Below are 22,003 nucleotides of genomic sequence, written 5' to 3' on the forward strand. Positions count from 1 at the left end.
GAACATAATGAGAGTAATAGCTTCGCGAGGTACAAGTTTTTGTAGAATTAACATATTGAAAAAACCTAGTTAAGAATATGCCGCACAATGGTAATTCCATATTATTTATAAGGTCTACACTACCAAATATTAGTATATTACTTATTGTGAATATAGCTACACTGCCTACAATAATGGCTAGTCTTATGGTTTTCAAAACTTCACAATACTAGCTGAATGACAGAAGACCTCACCTATCGACCTCGCCAATCCCAAACACAAGAGTACTGGGAGACACTTCTTTTTGTAATATATCTAAAAACAAAGATGATTTAACTTACCAAACGAAAGCGTTCATATGTTGATAGACACACAAACAAACACACACACACACACACACACACACACACACACACACACACACACACACACACACACACACACACACACAAAATTCAAGCTTTCGCAACCCACGGTTGCTTCATCAGGGAAGAGGGAAGGAGACGGAAAGGCGAAATGATGTGGGTTTTAAGGGAGAGGGTAAGGAGTCATTCCAATCCCTGGAGCGGAAAGACTTACCTTAGGGGGGAAAAAAGGACAGGTATACACTCACGCACACACACATATCCATCCGCACATATACAGAGTATTCTAATATTCTAGTTAGGTAAACATGTATCAAGGATGATAATCAAAGAGGGCTAGGATGCATCTCGATTTAATTGGACCATTTGGAGAATTGCTGGGGGGTGGGGGACTATGCACGATGTCCACAACAATTTTCACAGCCAGATCCAAGCAAAATATCTGAAAATTCTAGGAAATTCCAACACCAGTAGGGTGTTCAAATTGAAGACAACATACAGAAAGAAAAAACTGAAATTCCACACTTAAAAATGCATACACACATACACACAAATGAGAGGTAACGAAATAAGTATGACAAGCCATCACATCTCGACTGTATCCCTACAAGATTTTGGACTGAATACTGTGCAAAGTTAGAAACACTTCTACATTGTTTTTGTGGAGACACACTGGAGCAGTGAACAGTCCCACTGGAGAAGACTGTACATCACTCATGTTTGTAAAAATGGTGAAAGAATGCATGCATAGAATGCCACACCAATATTTTTACGGTCAGTCTGTTGCAGAATCTTAGAGCACATTCTAAGCTCTAACTTTAAAATGTTCCTTGGGCAAAGAGAAGGTTCTGTCAACTAATCTGATTGAATTCAGGAAAAACTACTCAGTCAACTTTTTCACACAGTATCTTGCAAATAATAGGTGCATTTCACCTCCTAGATTTTCAACACTGTACAACATTGACAGTTGGTGTCTGAGGTAGTACGTGGTGCCCTCTTCACAAACACATGACGACTTGAAGAATGTTTGACTAACAGAACACAGTATGTTACACAGCACTTGTGCAGCAAGAGTGAAGGCAAAATTGGGTGTGTAACAGGGAAGCATTACAGGATAACTAGAATTCTCAATACTCATACACAGTTCATTAAATAGTTTCAGAACCAGTAACATACTGTTTGTTGATAATGCTGTTGTCTACAGGGCAGTATCATCACTGGATGACTATAACAAAGGCAATATTGACAGGCTCAAATTACAATATTAGTAATAAAAATCTAGAGCTAATTACGAACTAGTATGAAATCATGTGAACACATGAAATCAGTTGCACAGATGGTGATTTGAGGGGAGGGTTCTGCGGAAGTGTAGTGCAACTCCAGAAGGAAGTACCACACAAGACACTAGTGCAACCAGTACCACATAATTCCTCTAGCAATTGCTGTCCTTATCATATACACGTAATAGCAGCTGTTGAGGTTGTGATTTTCAGTCTAAAGACTACTTTGATGCAGTCTCCATATTAGCCTATGTACTGCAAGCCTCTTCACTTTGATCAACTCTAGCATTTGATACCACTCATTGGGTTTGAGCCATGACATCAAGTGTGATGTCATTTGTTTGCAATGTGAAGCTTTTAAGTGTCCAAAGATTAAATATCTACGGATGTCTCAGAAACTGGAGAAAACTGTGATTACAATTAACATGAACAGTGAAGTATGTGTGCGATTTACATTTATTTTGAATTGGAGGTAAACAAATTTTATTTTTGTAAATTAAACTTCTGTTCAGTGTGGTAACCCCTTTTATTGATCAATGTTATGTCGTCTTATAGTTGTGTGACACATGTATCTTCTCTTTTATTTCTATGGTACATACCCTTCTTTCTTATAATGTACATAATATAAGGTACATGACTGGTTTGATTAGTTGGTTATTTTGGTTTTGAACGTACCGTGTATTTTTTGCAACATGGAACCAAAATTAATATGCAATAGCTGAATGATGTGGAGTGAGATGGAATGTATGGAATACACTGTGAATTTTTTTTTTTTTTTTTTTTTTTTTTTTTTTTTTTTTTTTTTTTTCAAATGTTAGGAGACAGTACGGAACTTTCTAAATGTCAGATATGTGGCAACAAAATGAGATTGACAAAGGTATGCTGTCAACATTCTTCAAACGTCTACATGTGATGGTGTCATCAGAATAATATGTGGCGGTCCATCAGGCACAAAATGTGGTTTGAGGCTTCAAGATTCAGCCTTTATGTTATAGTTAAACTGATGTACTATTTTTGTTACAACTCCTCAGTTTAACGTGTGTTTCCGAAAAGTACAGTAACTGATCAGTTTTTGTTCTGTAAAAATGTCTGCGAGGAATTCATTAGGTATAGTGGATCATTAGCAGGTCAAGGGGTGATAATGGAAGTAGATGAGTTGAGCTCTAGTAAGAAGAAGAGTGGTAGCGAGCCATAAAGTTGTTGGACTTTGTGGCTTTGGGGCCGTTATTTCTACCGAGAGTAGTAATGATGATTTTTTTTCAGGTTGTTGAAAATCACAGTAAGCATGTTTTGACATTCTTAATAGAGGTATATGTATCAGAGAGGCATAAAATCATGTTGGTTGAGTTCGTTTCCTATAAGGGGTTGAACAGCAGGGGATATAATCGCCATGTTGGGAACCACAATACTGAATTTAAAGACAGTGACACTGAGGCCTGTACTAATGCTACTAAGTGACACTGAGGAACTTTAAAATCTGATGTTTGGAGAGGTAAAAGATTGTATTCTGACCTACAGGCTCATCTTTATGAGTACTGTTGGCAGAAAATATTCCACATGAGTATTATATCTTTCGGGTGTTTATAAAGTTATACATACAGGCTCCAGCTTGTAAGTTAAATGGGAATGGATGGCAGGCCCCTTTTTTTTTTTACATTATCTGTGTCAATGAGTCTCAGTCTTTCATGCATGGGGAATTTGGCATCTGGTAAGTTCAATTCTCAGTTATGTTCACATTTGTTTATTATTTATTTATTTGTGTGTGTGTGTGTGTGTGTGTGTGTGTGTGTGTGTGTGTGTGTGTGTGTGTAAGTTTTGGCCTCTCTGTGTCAGTATTGGCGTTTTGTGCTATACAGGTCAGCTGATGTTGTCAATACAGACATTCATCAGTTTTTGCAATGTGTATTGGCCTTCCTTTTTTTATAGTGCAAATTGTTTAATGATTTTTGTATTGGTATAAGTCTTTCAAGTTACACTGTATAGCTCAAATGATGGTGTCAGCACTATTTACAGATTTTCTGATCTTATTGTATGGTTCTCTCTTCTTTCAGTCAAGTTAGGTCACAAATTTACTTTTCCTCAATTCGATACAGTACCTCCACTTTAGCTGTTCACTTTACTCACTAATTTTTAACATTTTCATTTCTCGAAAGTGTCTTTTATATTCCATTTTTGTCTAAACTACTTGTTGTCCACATTTCACCTTCGTACAACAAGGCACTTCACACAGGTACCTTTAGACATGTCTTCCTAGAACTTAACATTTATTTTAGATGTTAACAAATTTCTCCTTCTCAGAAATGCTTTTCTTGCAACTACCAGTCGGCAGTTTATATACTCTCTATTTCAGCCACTGTCATTTATTTTGCTGCCCATATAGCAAAACTCTTCTAATGCTTTTCGTGTCTCACTACCTAATCTAATGGCTTCAATACCATCACATCTAAATCTCAATAATTCTGAGTATACGTCTTCTACTACAGGGGTCTGTTTTTGACTTTGGTCTTTCAGTGCTCTGTTAAATTCTTCTTGCAGTACTGTACCTCATATTTTATCTTCATTTACTCCCTCTTCTTTTGCTGAACACTGTCTTCAACTTTGTTTTATATTATGCTACTATCATCGGCCCTTCAAAAGATTTTGAAATGACACTATTCATTTTGTCACTGACACCCTAAAGCCAACAACAAAAACAGCTAGCCTACTGGAGCTACATTATCTGTACATGCTGTGATCTAGTCATATGGGTAGATACTAAGCATTAATGCACTTCACACTGGTTTGCAGAGTATAGATGTAGATATAGGAGCTTCCAAATTATAGCTAACTTTGGTTGCCTCAGAATTAAACAAAAAACTTATTTTCTAGTTGCCTCTTTTGGTGACATTGCACATACCAATCTCCATAGATGATAGTGTCAAATATCATCAAAACGTCAACCAAAGATACTCTTATCACATTTCCAGTCTCAAAACCATCAGACGTTCGCTTTATAAAACCACATGTTCTACACATGACTTATCTGGTTGAGTACCACCCAGCTGGAGATAAAAGTGATGATACATTACAGTTATTAGTTTGTTCAGTAAAATGCTGTCAACTATTTTATAAAAATGGTTGCAGTATGACCTACAATGATGGGTCTTAGCATAAGCTGAATCTCTTCCTGTTTCCATTTTAGGGACCATTCTTGCTTTCCTTCCAAATTTAGGAATCTTAACATTTCTCACTTCGACCCATAGATTGCCAGATTTATTTTTTCTGGTGACAACATTATCCTCGGTAGTTCCTGCCCACACATCTACATCTACATCCACATTCCGAAACATGATGCATGTCATAAGATACCTTGGACCACTACCAGTCATTTCCTTTCCTGTTCCACTCACAAATGGAGGGATAGGAAAACTACCCTATATATGCCTACATATAAGCACCAATTTCTCATACCTTACTCTCATTGTTCTTATGCGAAACCTACATTAGTCACAACTGATTCACTCTACAATCAACTTTAAATGCTGCTTCTCTAAATGTTCTCAACAGGGTTTCGCGAAAAGAAGTTCCTTCCCCCCCAGGGACTCCCATTTGAGTTCACAGAGCACCTCCATAATACTGGCATGTTGGTCGAACCTAATGGTACTAAATTAAGCAGAACACCTCTAACTGATTCAATGTCTTCCTTTAATCTGACCTGGTGAGGATCACAAACACTAGAGCAGTATTCAAGAATTGTTTGCACTAATGTTCTGTATGTGGTTTCCTTTACAGATGGACCACACTTCCCCAAATTTCTCCCATCAAACTTAACTGATCCCTCACCTTCCTTACTACCATCCTTACATGATCGTTCTATTTCCAATGTTATGTCTAGATATTTAATCTATGTGGTTGTATCAAGCAGCACGCTACTAATACTGTATTTGAACATTATGGGATTATTTTGTCTACTCATCTGCATTAACTTACTTTTTTTGCATTTAGATTGAGCTGCCATCCATGAAACCTACTACACATTTTGTCTGTTATCTTGTATCCTCCTACAGTCACTCAACGATGACACTGTACTGTAATGACAGTATCGTCAGCAAACAGCATAAATTGCTGCTTACCCTGTGGTCCTCTACATATTTCTTCCAACTTTCAGCCTTCCCTAGACTAGGTGGGAAAAGAGCAGTGACTAATGAAGGTTGAGGCCACGAGGTTACAAGAACACAGGAGAGTTCTCATCTGTGTAATTCAGAAAAGCTGGTGTTAGTAGGAATGACCTAGATGGTGCAAGCTGTGAAGCAGTCATTACAGTGAAGAAGGCTATGTTGGACAGTGTGCTCAGAGACTAGGTGTCCAGCTACCTCTTGGCCACAATTTGTCTGCGGCCATTCATGCGAACAGACAGCTTGTCAGTTGTCATGTCCACAGAGTACGCAGCACTGTGATTGCAGTTTAGCTTGTAAATCACGACTGCTTTCATAGGTAGCACTGCTCTACCTCTGCTCCGAATTGCCTCCTGCCAACTGCCATAACAGTCACGCGATCTAGAAGTTAAGCTGCAACCACTGTGCTCCATTATAAGTGGGCATGCCAACCAACAAGCTGTCTGTCCGCATGAATGACCCCCTAACAGTCAATGGCCATGAGGCAGCTGGACCACCCAGTCACTGGACACACTGCCCAACACAACCTTCTTCACTTCAGTGACTGCTTCACAGCCTGCACCATCTGGATCATTCCTACCGACACCAGCTTTACTGAATTGCACAGGAGGGAACTCTCGCTCCAATATGTCCCATATTCCTGTAACCCCCCTGGCCTCAACCTTCGTTAGTCACTGTCTTTCACACATCTATCACCTTCCCTGCTCCCATGCTAGCACTGCACAATCTTCTTCTCCACCTACAAACTAACAGTCTGTTTACTTCTCTCGTTTTCCTCTTTGCCCCTTCCCACCCCCTTCTAACCTCCTGACTACACTTAGCTGCCCTAATTTTTGTCCATTTCAGAGGTTATTGAGGGCTGCTGTGAAAATGTATACACCTACGGTAGTCAGTTGAATAGATTTGTGAGTGTGAGTGTGTGTGTGTGTGGGGGGGGGGGGGGGGGGATGAAGGAAAGGGAGAGGGAATTCTCTTGGTGTCATTTGTGGGGGTGATTGTGGGGGAGGGGTAGGATTTTCCATTTCAGGGTTTTTTTAATGCAGTTATTTTTTTTACTTATATTTTTGTTAAGTTACTGTGATTACTATGGTTAGTAGGTGTGGGGAGGGCACAGGTGGTTTGGGGGAGGGGTGTTTGTGTTTTGGAGGTATGGCTGACATTTATGATTTTGTGCTGCTTTTGGTGGGTGGGTGGAGTGGGGCAGCTTACATGTGTGTGTTAGCAGCTTTCGTAAGGTTTTTTTTCTTTTTTTTGTAGTTTTATTTTATTTTTATTGTAGTATGTATGGCATGTGTATTTATGTTTACAATGTGTGTGACTTTTACACCAATATTGGTGGTGATGCAAGTTTTTATGAATTTTCAGTTTGTTTTGATAGTGTTCTGTAACTACGCCAGACTGTGACTGGTAGATTGGTGGATTGGTTTAAAAGGGGGGAGGGGGGGGGGGGGGGGGGGGAAGGGGACCAAACTACGAGGTCATCGGTCCCTTGTTTCTCATACAACAATGTCACAAGTGTGAGAATAAAACAGACAAGACATACAACACAAACAGAAAGAAAGGAAAAACCAGAATAATGAAGGAAAGGCAAAAAACACCAAAAGGAACAAAACAGGACAAGAAAACAACAGATGCTAGAAACAGAAGAGAGTAAAAGAAGAAAGCAGTTTACAGTGGCTTGCCGACCACGAGAATAAAAAGGAAAAGCCAGCCACTCTGTAACACATTAAAACCTCCACCCTAAAAGCACTGGGGTGGAGGACACAGAGGGACAAAGGACATGCGCTGAAACTTAGATCAAATGATAAAACCCACCCTCATGAATAAAACATAAAACTAAATCAGCCAATGAGGCGTTGTCAGATAAAATGTGCGGCAATGAGTCCGAGTCCAGTAACCCAAGATTTCGTCACTGGGCAATCAAAGTGGGACAGTGGACCACTGTCAAACGGGCGCCGCTCCGACACTGAGGTGGGTCTTCACAGCGCAGGAGGTAACTGTGGGTCACTTTGGGTTGCCCAAGCATGGCCAATGCAGAGCCGGCAGAGGACAATTGACTCCCCATGAGATGACCACATGGAAGACTTCCACAGTATTCGAAGTCTCCTTAATGACACGCAGTTTGTTGTGCGTACTGTTATGCCATTCCATCTCCGACTGAAAAACCCTGCGGCGTAAGTCAGAACGCAGGTCAGGTTCAAAGATGCCCATCTCCAGAAGCGGTTTTCACATAGCCTGTTTCGCCAGCCTGTCAGCAAGTTCACTGCCTGGGATGCCAATGTCTCCTGGGGGCCACATAAACACCACTGAACGACGGGACCGGTCCAGGGCTTCGATGGACTCCTGGATGGACCCCCAGATGGACTCCAGGATGGACACCACCAAAGGATGGTGAGGGTAGTACTGGTCGATAGCTTGTAGGCTGCTCAAGTAGTCAGCACACAGAAGAAATGATTTCTCGGGGCATGAATGGATACACTAAACTGCAAGAGATATGGCCACCAGCTCTGCAGTGAATACACTGCAGCCATCAGGCAAGGAATGCTGTTCAATATGGCCTCTGTGGACAAAGGCGAAGCCAACATTATCATCAGCCATTGAGCCCCGGAACACTTCAAGAATCGAGAAGAAGTGAACGCAGAGAGCCGCAGGGTTAATGGAGTCCTTAGGGCCACATGAAAGGTCCAGGTGAAGCTTCGGCCTACAGTTACCCCCATGAAGGTGTACATGAATGGACCTCGAGGGGAGGTGGTGAAGGGATGGACTCCGGTTCAGACAGAAGCGATCGCGCGCGAACCGCAATCATTAGCCCTGACCTGGGCTGCCTATGCAGGAGGTGAACTAGCGTGGTTGGGAAAAGACGACGGTAATTAGGATGTTCAGGAGAGCTATGAATTTGTGCAACATAACTGGCGAGCAGTTGTGCACGTCTGATCTTCAATGGAGGAACTCCAGCCTCCACCAGTACACTTGTTACCGGACTCGTCCTAATAGCTCATGTCGCTGGTCAAATCCCGCAATGATGCAATGGGTCGAGCAAACGCAATGCTGAGGGTGCACCGAACCATAAATCTGTGACCGGTAGATATGATGGATATGGGTTTACTATTGTTGGTGAGGTTTTCAATATTAGATACGTGAGAGAGGTTTGGGTTTGTCACATTACAAACTTCATTTGAGCCGTATTCAGTAAAGTGAAGTGTTGGATACTGCCTCTGACGATTTGAGTATTGTTGTTTTCTGGTATCGTGGGCTTCATGTGAGCTATACAGGGTAATTTAAATAGCAGTACCAGCTTTTGGAGCTGTGCATAGATTTGTGATACACACTTTGTTTGAACTATACGCTGATATGCCAAAACATTACGACCACTGCCCACCATGATGATGTATGCTAGCTGGTGGTGTTGCAGGCATGTGACGTGTTAATGAAAGTATGTAAGCAGAGCAGACATGGTTGGGGGATCATCATAGCAAAGATATGGGCTGCAAATGGGGAAATCCATTGAGAAAAGTGACTTTGACAAGGGGCAGATTATTATTACCCAGAGCCCATAAATGAGTGTTTCAAACACAGCGAAGCTGGTAAATGTTGATGTTGATGATGATTATTATTTGGCTTGACGGAGCGCTCAACATCATGGTCATCAGCACCCTGACAAAAACTCAACATGAAATCTCATAGGTGAGAATGAAGGCTGTTCCCACATTCGGAGCAGTTTATAACGTACTATAGTCTGCTGCCCTTCCCCACCAGTTTAGAGATGATTCCTGACAGTTCACAAAATTTCACTACTCTGATAACACTGGTATCGGTATCTGCGAGAATGGTGGGCAGATCTCCAGTGAGACCAAGGGCTGCCCTAATATCAGTATACAGGACACACATAACCACAAAATGCCAAACTGAAAGCGACACGCCACAAACTTCACAGAATGGTGGATCTTCCGGGCGAAGGAGGAAGCCATGTGTGAAAGTGCTATGCCCGATGCGCAATCTGGTAAGCAAAACCTCCTTCCAGTGGCGAGGCTGACATCAAGTCTGCCAAGACTTTGTGATCGATTTGAGCCACTGCAGTTTGTTGCCTGACACCTGCAACCATTCAGGCTCCCACTGACGCATGATGCATCTGTCAGAAAATGAGAGAATGGCATGCAATGGGATGGGACACTGATGGACAGCACCATCCCAACACGCTCCCTTGGCAGCTCTGTCAGCCATGTCGTTACCCTGTATCCCAACGTGGCCAGGTACCCAGCAAAGGATCATCTTGCCATGGCACTGGAGCCACTGTAAGAAGTCATGGATGAGCTGAATCAGTGGGTCTACCGGATACATTTGGTGAAGTGCTTGCAGTGCACTGAGTCGGAACAGACAAAAAAACTCTTAAGATGATGTCTGAACCCTCTCCAGTGCATCAGAATGCCATATAACTTCGCATCTTAATTTGTAAATTGTTCTGGAAGATGCACTTAAAAAACCCTATCAGAGAATAGCACAGACCAACCGAGAGCATTCTCCTGCTGGGATCCACCTCTATAAATAACGATAAAACTATAGTACATACTTAAAACAGATGAAAACAAAGTCGTAAAAACCATATCTGGAGTACAACTTTTCTTGTACAGTGTCACGCTTAAAATCACTTTAGGCCTCTGAAGACACCAAGGCGGCAGTGCGTTCCATCCCTGAGTGTGTATTTTCATACCCGAGAGATCCAGATCCTTGAGACAGTCCGCAGCATGTATACCAAATGGTGGGATCGCTTGAGCCCGATTCCTGAACAATCGTTCGAAGGTGGGTTGGATTACTGAACTAAACGCCAATGACTGAGGTGACACTGGTATTTTCAGCACCTGTCAAGCCAAAAGGACGTGTCGCCAAACCCAGAGTGGTGGTTCACACAGACTCTGAACTGGGCTGGTCCAAAACGCTCCAGTCAATATCCAAATGCCCTCATGGTGGACAGCATCTAACTTCCTGAGGTAGGAAGGACGGGCTGATCCGTAGCCCACACTGCCATAGTCTAAGCGTGATCAAACAAATGCCCTATAAAACTGCAGGAGCCGGGACCTGTCAGCTCCCCATGTTTTTCCGCCAAGGCATTTCAAAATGTTCAACAACCAGAAGACCTTTGTTCGTAGGTCTTTCAGATGTGGGAGCCATATTAATTTCGAGTCAAATAAAAGACCCAAAAAGCGCACAGTTTCTTGAAAACATAAAATATGGACCCCCAGTGTAAGCTCTGGTTTGTTAAAATTGTGCACACAGAGTCTTCTCAGGTGAGAACCAAAAACCAGTTGTCTGGGCCCAGGTTTCCAGCCTCCTAATGGTCAGCTGTAGCTGCATCGTCATCGTCGTAACGTCAGAGGAAAAGTAATGGATTGCAAAGTCATCCACAAACAAAGAGCTCCTTGACAGGGCTCCTGACTGTGGAGGAAATGCCATTGATAGTGATGGCAAACAATGTGACGCTGAGGACACTGCCCTGGGGCACACCATTCTCCTGAACAAAGCAATCAGACATGGCACCGCCAATGCGATAACAAAAAATGCCGGTCCTCCAGAAAGGATTGGATCAGAAGCGGCAGGCATCCATGTAGTTAACATTCATGAAGTGGGCAAAGGATGTTTTACCTCCAAGTAGTGCCATTTGTTTTTTCGAGGTCAAAAAACACGCAAACTAAATGGTTTCAGCGTAAGAAGGACTCCTGCATCACTGTCTCCAGTAGAATTAAGTCGTCAAGAGTGGAACGGTAGCATCTGAAACTGCACTGAGAGCAGCTCATGTGACCTCGGGACTCGAGCAGCCACATGAGGAGGCTATTGACCATGCGTTCAAGAGTCTTACCCATAAAACGGGTAAAGGCGACACTCCGATAACTATTAGGGGCACTCAGTCCTTGCCAGGTTTCCAGAATGGAATTAATATTGCCTCCCTACAAGTCTTGGGGTACTGTCCATCAAACCAGATCTGACAAACAAGAGAGGAGCTGACCTTTCACTTCAGGGCATGAACCACGGCATGATGGATCTCATCAGGTCCTGGAGCAGTGTCTCTGGCTGCATTAAAGCAGATTCCAGTTCTCACATGGAGAATGGAAGGTTGTAGACTTCCTCATCATGTGAGAAGAAATTGAGCTTCCTTAACTCTGCAGTCTGACGGAATACCTAAACAGCAGGAGCTTGTAAAGAAGTGTTCAGCTAAAACATCAGCCATGTCTTCTGGCGTGTCCACCAAGACCCCATTATTGAACAAGGACATAAGGGGATGTGGACTACCCTAGCCTGAAATCCGTCTTATTGATTCCCAAATGTGCGCAGCGGAAATGGACCAATTAATGGAAGTCTTGAATTCCCTCCAGGAAGCCCTCTTCCGTTCTTTGATCACTCATCTTGCATGTGCTCTCGCAGACCTCAAGGCATGAGGATTGTCTGTAGTTGGACACTGTTTAAAGCTCCGCAGAGCTGTCCGTCTGGCCCTGATTGCCAATCGACAGTTGTCATTCCACCACAGTACCGGCCATCGTCTGTGGTGGTTACTAGACCTGGGGATGGACTCTGCGGCAGCCCTTTGGATCTCATGAGTGATATGGACCACCGCCTCCTATGCAAAATCCTTTCATTCAAAAATAGCCTGTCGACTGTACTGTAACCAATTTACCCTTTGTATCAACCACCTGCGTGGTCTCCTGCTGGCCACCGTCCTAGGTGGCAGACAAATCCACACTGGGAAGTGGACACTAGAATGTAAATCTGGAGCCACTTCCCACTGAACTAAGTCTGCAATAGCTGGGTAACAAAAACAAAGATCAATAGCTGAAAAAGACCCTGTAGCTGTGGAAAAGTGAGTCATCTGACCCACGTTCAGAAGGCAGATATTCTCAGAATGGACGAGTTGCTCAATCATCCGACCCCTGGAGCAAGTTGTAGCCAAGCCCCACAGCACATTGTGGGCACTCAAGTCCCCCACATGGAGGAATGGGTGTGGGAGTGCCTGAAAGAGGTCTGCCAGTGCATCCGCATCCAAAGTGTCATTGATGGGCAGATACAAAGAATACACTGTGATAGTAAAGCATGTGAGAACTTTCACAGCAATTGCTTGCATGGTCGTGGTAAGAGGGACAGGAGAGCAGTGGCATCTGTCATCAAGGAAAATAACCACTCCACCTTTAGCTCCATCTCCAGTAGCATCGTCCTTACCATATGTGTGGTAGCTCCGTAATGCAGGTGTGTGTCACTTTAAAATGCGTCTCTTGTAAGCAGATGCAGAAAGATTTATCCTGGAGCAGCAGCTGCAGTTCTTCCAAATGTGAGCAATATCCATTCAAATTCCATTGCAACACAGAAGTCCGTATGGAAGCCATTGGTTAGCGATGGTGGTTCTTTTCTTTCCCCCTCGGAGGCGGTGATTTACCAGGGAGGTCAGGGAGAACATTAGCCAGTTCCGTGTTCTCTGGTTCCTCCGATTGGAAGTCCATATCCTCAAGAGCATAATCGCCATCAGAAAGTGAGAGCGCTCGTCAATCCGAAGGCTTAACTACCGCTTTCTTGGACTTAGAACTACTTTGCGAAGGATGTTTTTCTTTACTGACAGGTGGAGGCAGCTGCCTGGGTTGCGGAGATGGCTTAGTTGGCTTCTGATATTTAGGAGTGGTATGTGGCTTAGGTGGTAAGCCTACTGCTTACGGCTTCCGAACGACATCAGTTGCAAGTGGAGAGTTTCCCCCACAGGTACATCGACAAGATCGACAAGTACATGTGCTCGTAGTTGAATCTGTGATCTGAGTTTGTGAGGAGGCATCACACTTAGCTATTGACGTCTTAAGGTCTGATGCAATGGCTTTGTAAGCCTTTTTAGCTTCACCATAGGGTATGCATCTCTTTTCAACTCTTGAATTTTCTTTTCCTCATTGTAAACCCCTCACTTTCTGCTCCACACTGGGCGATCCCCAGAGCAGTTTACACATTTCGGTGGAAGTGTACAAGAAGTCCCTGACTCGCGAGCGGAGCGGAGCCTCCACAATTGCCACACACAGCCTTCCCGTTACATCCCATAGTGGTATGGCCAAATCTTTGATATTTATAGCATCGCATGGGGTTAGAAACAAATGGGCGAACCTTGAGGCGGATATAGCCTGCACAGATATATTCCAGTAATTCGGAAGTACTAAACATTAGAATAAACATTGTCAATTTTTCCAATTTGCCATTGATTCTCCTCATATAATTCTGCACCTCCATGACGCCCACAGTCTTCCATTCTTCACTTAACTCCACAGGGTCCACCTCCATTATTTCGGGGCAGGTAACTACGCCCTTACTATAGTTAAGGGTGTTACGCAATTCAGCCTCGACTGGGTAGATACCTTAGGCCTTACATCCCAGAAGCTTAGATATTTGGTTGGAATTAGTAGTTTCAACTAAAAGCGTTCCATTACGAAGTTGTTTGAGACTGTTCAGAGACCCAGCAATACGTTCCAAAGCCTTGTGAATATAGAAAGGGGATATCTTCTCAAAGCTTTCCCCGTTCTGCTCGATTACAATGAAAGTGTTATGGCACACTAATGCCCTGTTACTAAAGACCCCCGTTCTTCGAAACACACAACATTCTACCGCTGCACCACACGGTGGTCGTTGAAGTATGACTAGAGATTATGGTGACAGAGGACTGGCGGCGCTTACCAGATCCCAGCTCAAGAACCCTGGGGTCGCCAAGCCCATACTCAACAAATGAATGCTGAGCCCCTGAGTGGGCGAAGCTGGTGAAATGTTCACGTGCTAATGTCTTGAGCAACTACGAAAAAAGGTAGGAGGACAACAAAGCTACCACTAGGCGCTAAATGGTTGGACATTCATGACTCTTCACAGAACACAGGGTTTGGAGGTTTGTCTGTTGTGTGAAGTAGGATAGATGATGATCTGTGGCATCTCTGCTGAAACAGCATAATGTTGGTGAAACAGAAGTGTTTCGGTGCACACTGTTCATCGTACATTGTCGAACATGGGGCTCCACAACAGACCACCCCTACATATTCACACATTGACCCAATGAAATTGTCAATTATGATTGCAGTGGGCATGGGAGAATCAGGATTCAACCTTCCATCAATGGAAACATGTCAGCTCTTCGAGCGAATCACATTTTTGCTACATTAGGTTGATGCTCATCTCCATAAATGCCATAATCAAGGTGAACAGTGGCTTGAAACATGTAGCGCACCACGAACACAGCATGGTATAAAAGGACTTTTATGTTAATAATATGAATATTTACATATGTGTTTGGAGAGAGAGTGTGAGATTGATTTTGATTGAGACTTTACTTTAAGTCTTAACTGGTACCTGAATTTTGGTAACTGCCTCCTTAAATGATCAGCTTCTGCACCAGTTGCTGACGTATTATAATTTGGAGGAAGTTATTGTTCTTTAAGATTTAAAGTATGACTCTATTGGTTACTTGGGCGTGAACGGATAGCTTTGAGCCCAAGTTTTTGTAGCTTATCATACCTAAGGGACCACTGTTGTATGTAAATAAGATCAAACAGCAATCTGCTTTTCATGAGGAAAGGAGATTGCTTGGCACACAAACTTCCTTCAAACTACACGTCCTGCTACATCAAGAATGGTCAGTGGAGTTCATCACCATACTACAAAAACTAATCCAATTACTGTAATTAAGAAATTATGAGAGGTTGTTATGTATTGAATGAAAACTATAGAGAATGCATTTCTTTTCCTGTATTTTAGTGAACTTTGTACACTTACAATTCTGCTGATTGATAGACAATGAAGTTCACTTCCTTTTCCAAAAATAAGATATTTCTATTCTTCACTTCCAGAAAATTTGTATACATAGATGTATGGCAACTCTTACACATACTTTACTCAGTTTTATCACTAAAATAACAATTTTCATTAAATGTAACAATACGTTATGAGTGACTGCCTGGCAACACGTCCTCTTTCCACAAGATACAGATTAACATCCCTCTTTTTTTTTGCGGGGATTGCACGCTAAAGAATCTAGCTGTCCAGCTGCGCTGCACTTCACTTCAAGTACTTTTTGAATCACATTTACATTTACAGTATTTACATGCATTACTGAGCTTCTCAGAATAAAATTAGGCACAAATTAGTTAATAAAAGGGCAGTGAGGCTCACTTAACATTACAACGGGTGGGAGCTGTATTATGCTATGGGAGACATTCTCCTGCTCTTGCATGGGACCAGTGGTAGTAATCCTCCACAAACCTACAGACAAACATTTAACAGCGAAATTCGTCAACAACTGTGCAACTGAGATGTTATTTTATTTTATTTTCAGTACCAGTTTCAGCAATTCATTATGTCATCTTCAGGCCCCATATGCACCACTCAAAAATAATCAAAATTGGCATGCTGGGACCATATGTTTCTGGATGTTATGAATTCTTAGCTCAGGTGCTTCCTTTAAAGACTTGACTGCAATTCCAACAAACTGTCAGATATACAGAATCAATGATGTATTTCATTTCAAAGACAGACAAACAAGCTATTAAGCAAGTGGTCATAATGTTTTGGCTCATCAGTGTAGAAATCCAATGAAATTTCCGATACCGATTTGTTTTTCATTTTTTTATATGCTGATTTTGTTGATTGCAAAGGATGGCATTTGCTTTATTTTTGGGTTTATATTTGGTTTGGTATGTTTTCATTATTCAGACTATGTTTGTTTAGTTTGTCACAACGAAAACTCTTAATTGGTGTGGCTGTCCCATTAATTTCATTTTATTCTTTTAATTAAATATTTTTTGTATTATTTATTAATGTTTGTGGGTGTAGTGAGTGATATCATGGTTGTCACACTGTATATGGTTGAAACAGGAGTGTCCACCATCTTTATATTGTCGTGAGTCACAGCTGATGGGTGATCCTGCTGGAAACAGGAGTGTCCACCATCTTTATATTGTCGTGAGTCACAGCTGATGGGTGATCCTGCTGGTTTTGCTATAGACTAAAGAATCTGTAGGCTTTCTGAGTCACCAGAATGAGGACTGACGAGTTAAAGATTTTAACGATTGTAATTTGTCACCACATAATCAGAAAGTATGCATTAGGCGGGTGTCGTAGCTTCCATTTTCCAATTACGAGTGTGCAATGCATTTAAAATATCCTTGCAGTGACACAAGAAGAGATGTAAATTAATAGTTTGTTCACAGGTGTTCTGCTGAGTTGTTGTTTCCATTTAATACAGAATATTTTGTTCATCAACACAGCTGTCTTCCTCAGTTGCTGCGAGTTTCCCTGTTTATGTGTTCTTACTGCCTAGACTCCAATTAGACTGAACTAATGTTGGTCCCATGTTAGTATTTACCGACGAGTTTGACTCCGAGTGCCTACTACTCCCTTTTATTTCCACAATTTTTATTGGTATTCCATGAAACTTAAATTCTACAGCATTTTCCAAGTCTGGTGGATGTGATGGCCAGGGAGATTTTAATACATTGAGAGCCGGACACAAAGGGTTATTTGAACTGAAACGCTGTCCCTGTTTATTAGGTTTCCCGACATCTTTATTTTGAAAGGCTCCTTAATAATGCTTTCCTAAAAATTTGGTGTATGAATCATACTTCTGGTCACACTGTTTCATTTCATGATTATATTCAAGGCAGTGCTATGCGACATCTGATTTGCTAAATTGTTTTAGTCAAGTATGTTGCTGTTACTTGCCTCTCTTATCTACTGTTCTCGTAATCCAACATTTGTACTGTTGTGATAGTCCAACACACGTAAGACATGCCACATTTGCATTGAATTTCATACATACCTGGCTTTTGGAAACCTAGATCATCTTCAATATCACAAAGAACACAAGGGAGAAAATACACTGGATGGCACATTTCTGTAAGCACCTACCATCTTTTCCGATTTGGGGTCTGCATAAGATAGATAAGCAATTTTTAGATTCTCTTCCTCTGTCTCAGTCTAATCATCCTTCTCAGAATTACTTTATTTTGACCTGTTCAATTTGCTGACGTAAGTATACATTTCTTACGAAAACTATTTCTAGATGTTTTAATTCGTCAACAAGGATTTCCTTGCCTGAAAGTGTTCAAGCTCTATAGACCAAAGTCTACAGCAGCAAATTTCTTTGTGACAGATAATGATAGCTCAAGATATGGAGATAGAGGTCTGTGCATGTAGGCTTTCTATTTATACTGTGACACACAGATCTGGCCATAAAGTTGCCAAGGTTGTTTCGAGTATGCTGCAGAAGCTCCATTGGGAAGCCCTTAAACATCCTCCATATAGTCCCCAATTCTCCCCAGGAGGTTTCAGTATTTTTGGAGGCCTGAAGAAAGACATTTGTGGCCACCAAATTGCTTCAGTCGAAGAGATGCACACCTGGGTACAATCTCAGATCCATAGTCAGCCACCAACATTTTTCCATGAAAGCATCAACTGTCTTGTCTCACAGTGGGATGAATGTATTAACTTTTGTGGAAAATACTTTTGAAAGAAGGGTCATTTTGGGTAAAATTATCCATAGATGTAAGTAAATGAAACCTCCCCCCCCCCCCCCAACATACACACACACACACACACACACACACACACACACACACACACACACACACACACACACACACAACTTTCAAAGTTTGTGTGATGAAAGTTTAGGAACCCCTATGACAAATTTTCCCAAATTTTATTGCATTTGATTAAATGACTGCAGCAATATGAAAAGAATAAATAATTTAGAGGGTTTTGTAACCATATTTTACAAAACTTTACCTGTCACTGTGAACATAATATTACAGTTCCTATAATTTTTGCACTAGGACACAGATTTTTTTATATATATATAAGAGAATAGTGTAGTCTTTGGAAGCCACATCCATAAACTTGGAGACATTGATCTCTTTCATCTTACATTGCTTGTTTTTGTAAAGACGACAGTCATTGCCTACAAATTAATTTATTTTTTTCCATTTCCCCTTTGTATTTTGTACAAGCTTTTATAGGATCATTAAGAACCAATGAAGACACCATAGCAAAAAAAAGGCAATGCCTCAATGCCTCAATAAAAAATACTCAACTGCAGTAAACCATTTATGGGTGACATACAATGAAATCAATATTTCATTCACATCCTGCTATTACTTAATCTGTTTTTTTATACATGTTATTAACTATTGCCTTAAAAAAATAGTAAACGGCCAAAACTTTCCAATTTTATTTAAAAATTTCCTGCACAAGTTCCTCTGCAACGCATATTTCAAAAGACAACGATTCCTGACTTTTTCTGGTTGCTATTAGTTAAGTGAAATTTATTTACACCCTGTTATCACGTCTCTTATGTTAAATAATGGAAGGATGCTGAAGTAGAGAATGTTCCCAGAGACATTACACTGAAGAAGAGCAGGAGTTACTATTATGGCACTGTCATGTTCCGTCTTTGTCACTTCAGAAAATGTACTTACGTTCTAAACACAAAGGAACATATTAAGAACCTCACTACATAAAAAATGGTATGTTGATCCTTTCAGGTGTCACAAAAAACAGTGTCTTCTGGCTTGCACTAAGTTACATTACAGCAAGCAGAGGAACCAAGAGAGAAGAGACTTTCTATTGTTCAAGAACGGAAATGGAGGAACTACTTCAGAGGGTACCAGTGAAACTGGAGACTGGACTATTCAGTCTCTAGAAAAAAATAAACTAGACTAGTTTATCAAATTTGGGACTGTCTCCAGCTAAACTACATTCTATTTCTCATCACAGAAGAGCTGCAATTGCCAAACGAAAACCGGACGCTGAAACGGACACATTACAAAATAAATTTTCACATGCATACAATGTTGAACTGAAAGAGAAATATGAGCATAGAAAATGTGACCATAAACAGAAAATAATACATTTTGATAAATTAATTAAACAAACAAAAACACAAAATGAAACATTCCAATAATCCAGAAAAAATCAAATTTTGACTCCTGTGCCACAGGCTTGCGCTCGACTAAAGGGATGTGAAATGTTTTAAGTCTCTGAATATTTGGTATGGCGGACACACAATCTTTTGAAACAAAAGAGAATTTTATCACTGCCTGAACAGAACACAAGAAAGGTATTACCACAGGAAACAGCTGACAAAGTAAAAAATTTCTATTTGGATGATGAAAACTCAAGAATAATGCCAGGAAAGAAAGACAAAGTGAGCATCAGGAAAAAATGTACATGAACAGAAACGAGCGATTTTAAGTACTTTACCTGAATCGTACCCTCTACACAAATATAAATGTCCTAACAACACAGTAGGCTTTTCTACACTTCCTTCAGCCGAAACAGTTGCAACACTAATGACAAAACCTGTATGCTTCGTCTCTGTGACAAATGTCTCCTACATCTCTATTTCACGAACACCTGCAAAATCAAGTAGAAGATTTTGAGCCTGATCAAAGAGTTCAATACATGCAGTGGGTTTCAACTGACAGGATGAATTTGGTTCTTCATGTAAAAATACTGTCAGAAATCTGCGAATAGCTGGCATAGAAGATAGAGAAACTTGCACCCCATTCCTTCAATGCAAAATCTCTGGTTAATTATTTGAAAATGAGAAAGGAAACTCTTCAAGAAGGACCTATTTTAATGTTGATGGACTTCCATGAAAACTTCAGCTTTGTTGTGCATGACAAAGCACAACATTCTTACTGGAGTAATGGCAGATATACTATTCACACAGAATGCGTGTACTATAAGAAAGACCAAATATTGCAATCAAAACACCTCTGCATTCTTTCTGACGATTTAGAGCATGATGTAGCCATAGTTTATGAAATGCATAAGACTGTATTGCAGTTCTTGAAAACAAAACTCGTATTGCTTATAAGTGATACTGAATATTTGACAGATGGTTTTGCTGCATAGTACAGAAACTGCAAGAATTTTCTGAATATATGAAACCATGAACATGACTTCAAAAGCAAATGCACTTGGTTATTTTTTTCAACTAGCCACAGTAAATCTCCCCATGATGGAATTGTTGGCACTTTGAAAAGGCTTCTTAGTAAAGCAAGTCTGTATGGACTGTTTCGTGGAAAAATACCTAGCGATGTGTAAGTTTTTCAATTTTGTCAAGGACAACCTGAAACAAGTGTCACTTTTCTTTATTACAAACCAGGAGCTAGCTGAGGATTGTAGTTGTCTTTCTGCATGGTTTTCAGCTGCAAGAACTGTTTCTGGAACCAGACCCATGCACCACTTCTTAGCATTTCCAGCAACTCAGAGTGGAGCCAAGCACCTCAGCTGTGATACCAGTTTCAGTGCCATTTTTTACTTCCCTTGAAGTGAGCCGTTAATGCCTGAAGTTCGTATGCATGCTAATTGCTGTTTTGGTTGTGTGAATGATTCCTTCTGGCATCTAGGAATTATTTTGAAAGTTAATGATGATGAAAGTGAGACAAGAGTTAGATATATCCATCCACATGGGCCATAATCGTCCTTTTATTGGTCTGAAAATGACACTCGTGATGTTCCATTCTCCCTTATTTTATGTCAGGTAGAAATCAACACAATGACTGGAATGTATGCTCCATGTCAGGTCTCTTCTAAATTGGTGGAAGCAAAGTGGTCCTTATTTAAGAGTAAAATGAATGTGCAATGAGACAAATTACTGATCGCAGTGTTGCTACATGGTTTGTGGCTTGACTGACAGTTGACTTACAATATTCCAAAATGGGTGTAATTATTGCACTGATATGTGAGCCGAGACTGTTTGCCTGCAGTGATCAGGTCCTGGTGGGTAACGTATCTGAACAATATGTATGAAGTGCTTGGAACTAGATATTGACAAGCAACATTTTTGACATATGCATGACTTTCCGTATACGTACCAAGCCAATCACACCTTACAATGCACTCTCAAGAAAAAAAAATTAACATTTTGCGATTAAGATGCTATCATAAAAATTTGAAAAAATTCATGATATTACACATCACACAAGTAAACAAAGTTTATGTTGATACTTCATATGTGGTTGCCAGGACCTCAATGATTTGACACGAAACGATTCAGAATAAACAGTTTGCTTGCTATTTTTGCATCTGTCCCACTTTCATTTGACTGCCCCTTATATTTTCCATTGAACAGGGAATTGTTAGATATCCAAACATGCCCAAAAAATTGTGTGAAACAAAAGGTGAATGTGGAATTCTAAAGAGAATCCTACATCAAAACTGACCATAG

At 41.0% G+C, this 22,003-nt stretch overlaps 1 protein-coding gene across 3 annotated transcripts in view; it reads right to left on the reverse strand.

Moving 5' to 3' along the window:
- LOC126475336 (eukaryotic translation initiation factor 5B) overlaps positions 1-22,003 on the reverse strand; it is a 425,184-nt gene that overhangs the window by 392,778 nt on the left and 10,403 nt on the right. The gene's annotated exons all lie outside the window — the stretch shown is intronic.

Source organism: Schistocerca serialis, chromosome 4 (genome assembly GCF_023864345.2).
Source record: "Schistocerca serialis cubense isolate TAMUIC-IGC-003099 chromosome 4, iqSchSeri2.2, whole genome shotgun sequence".
Lineage (NCBI taxonomy): Eukaryota > Metazoa > Arthropoda > Insecta > Orthoptera > Acrididae > Schistocerca > Schistocerca serialis.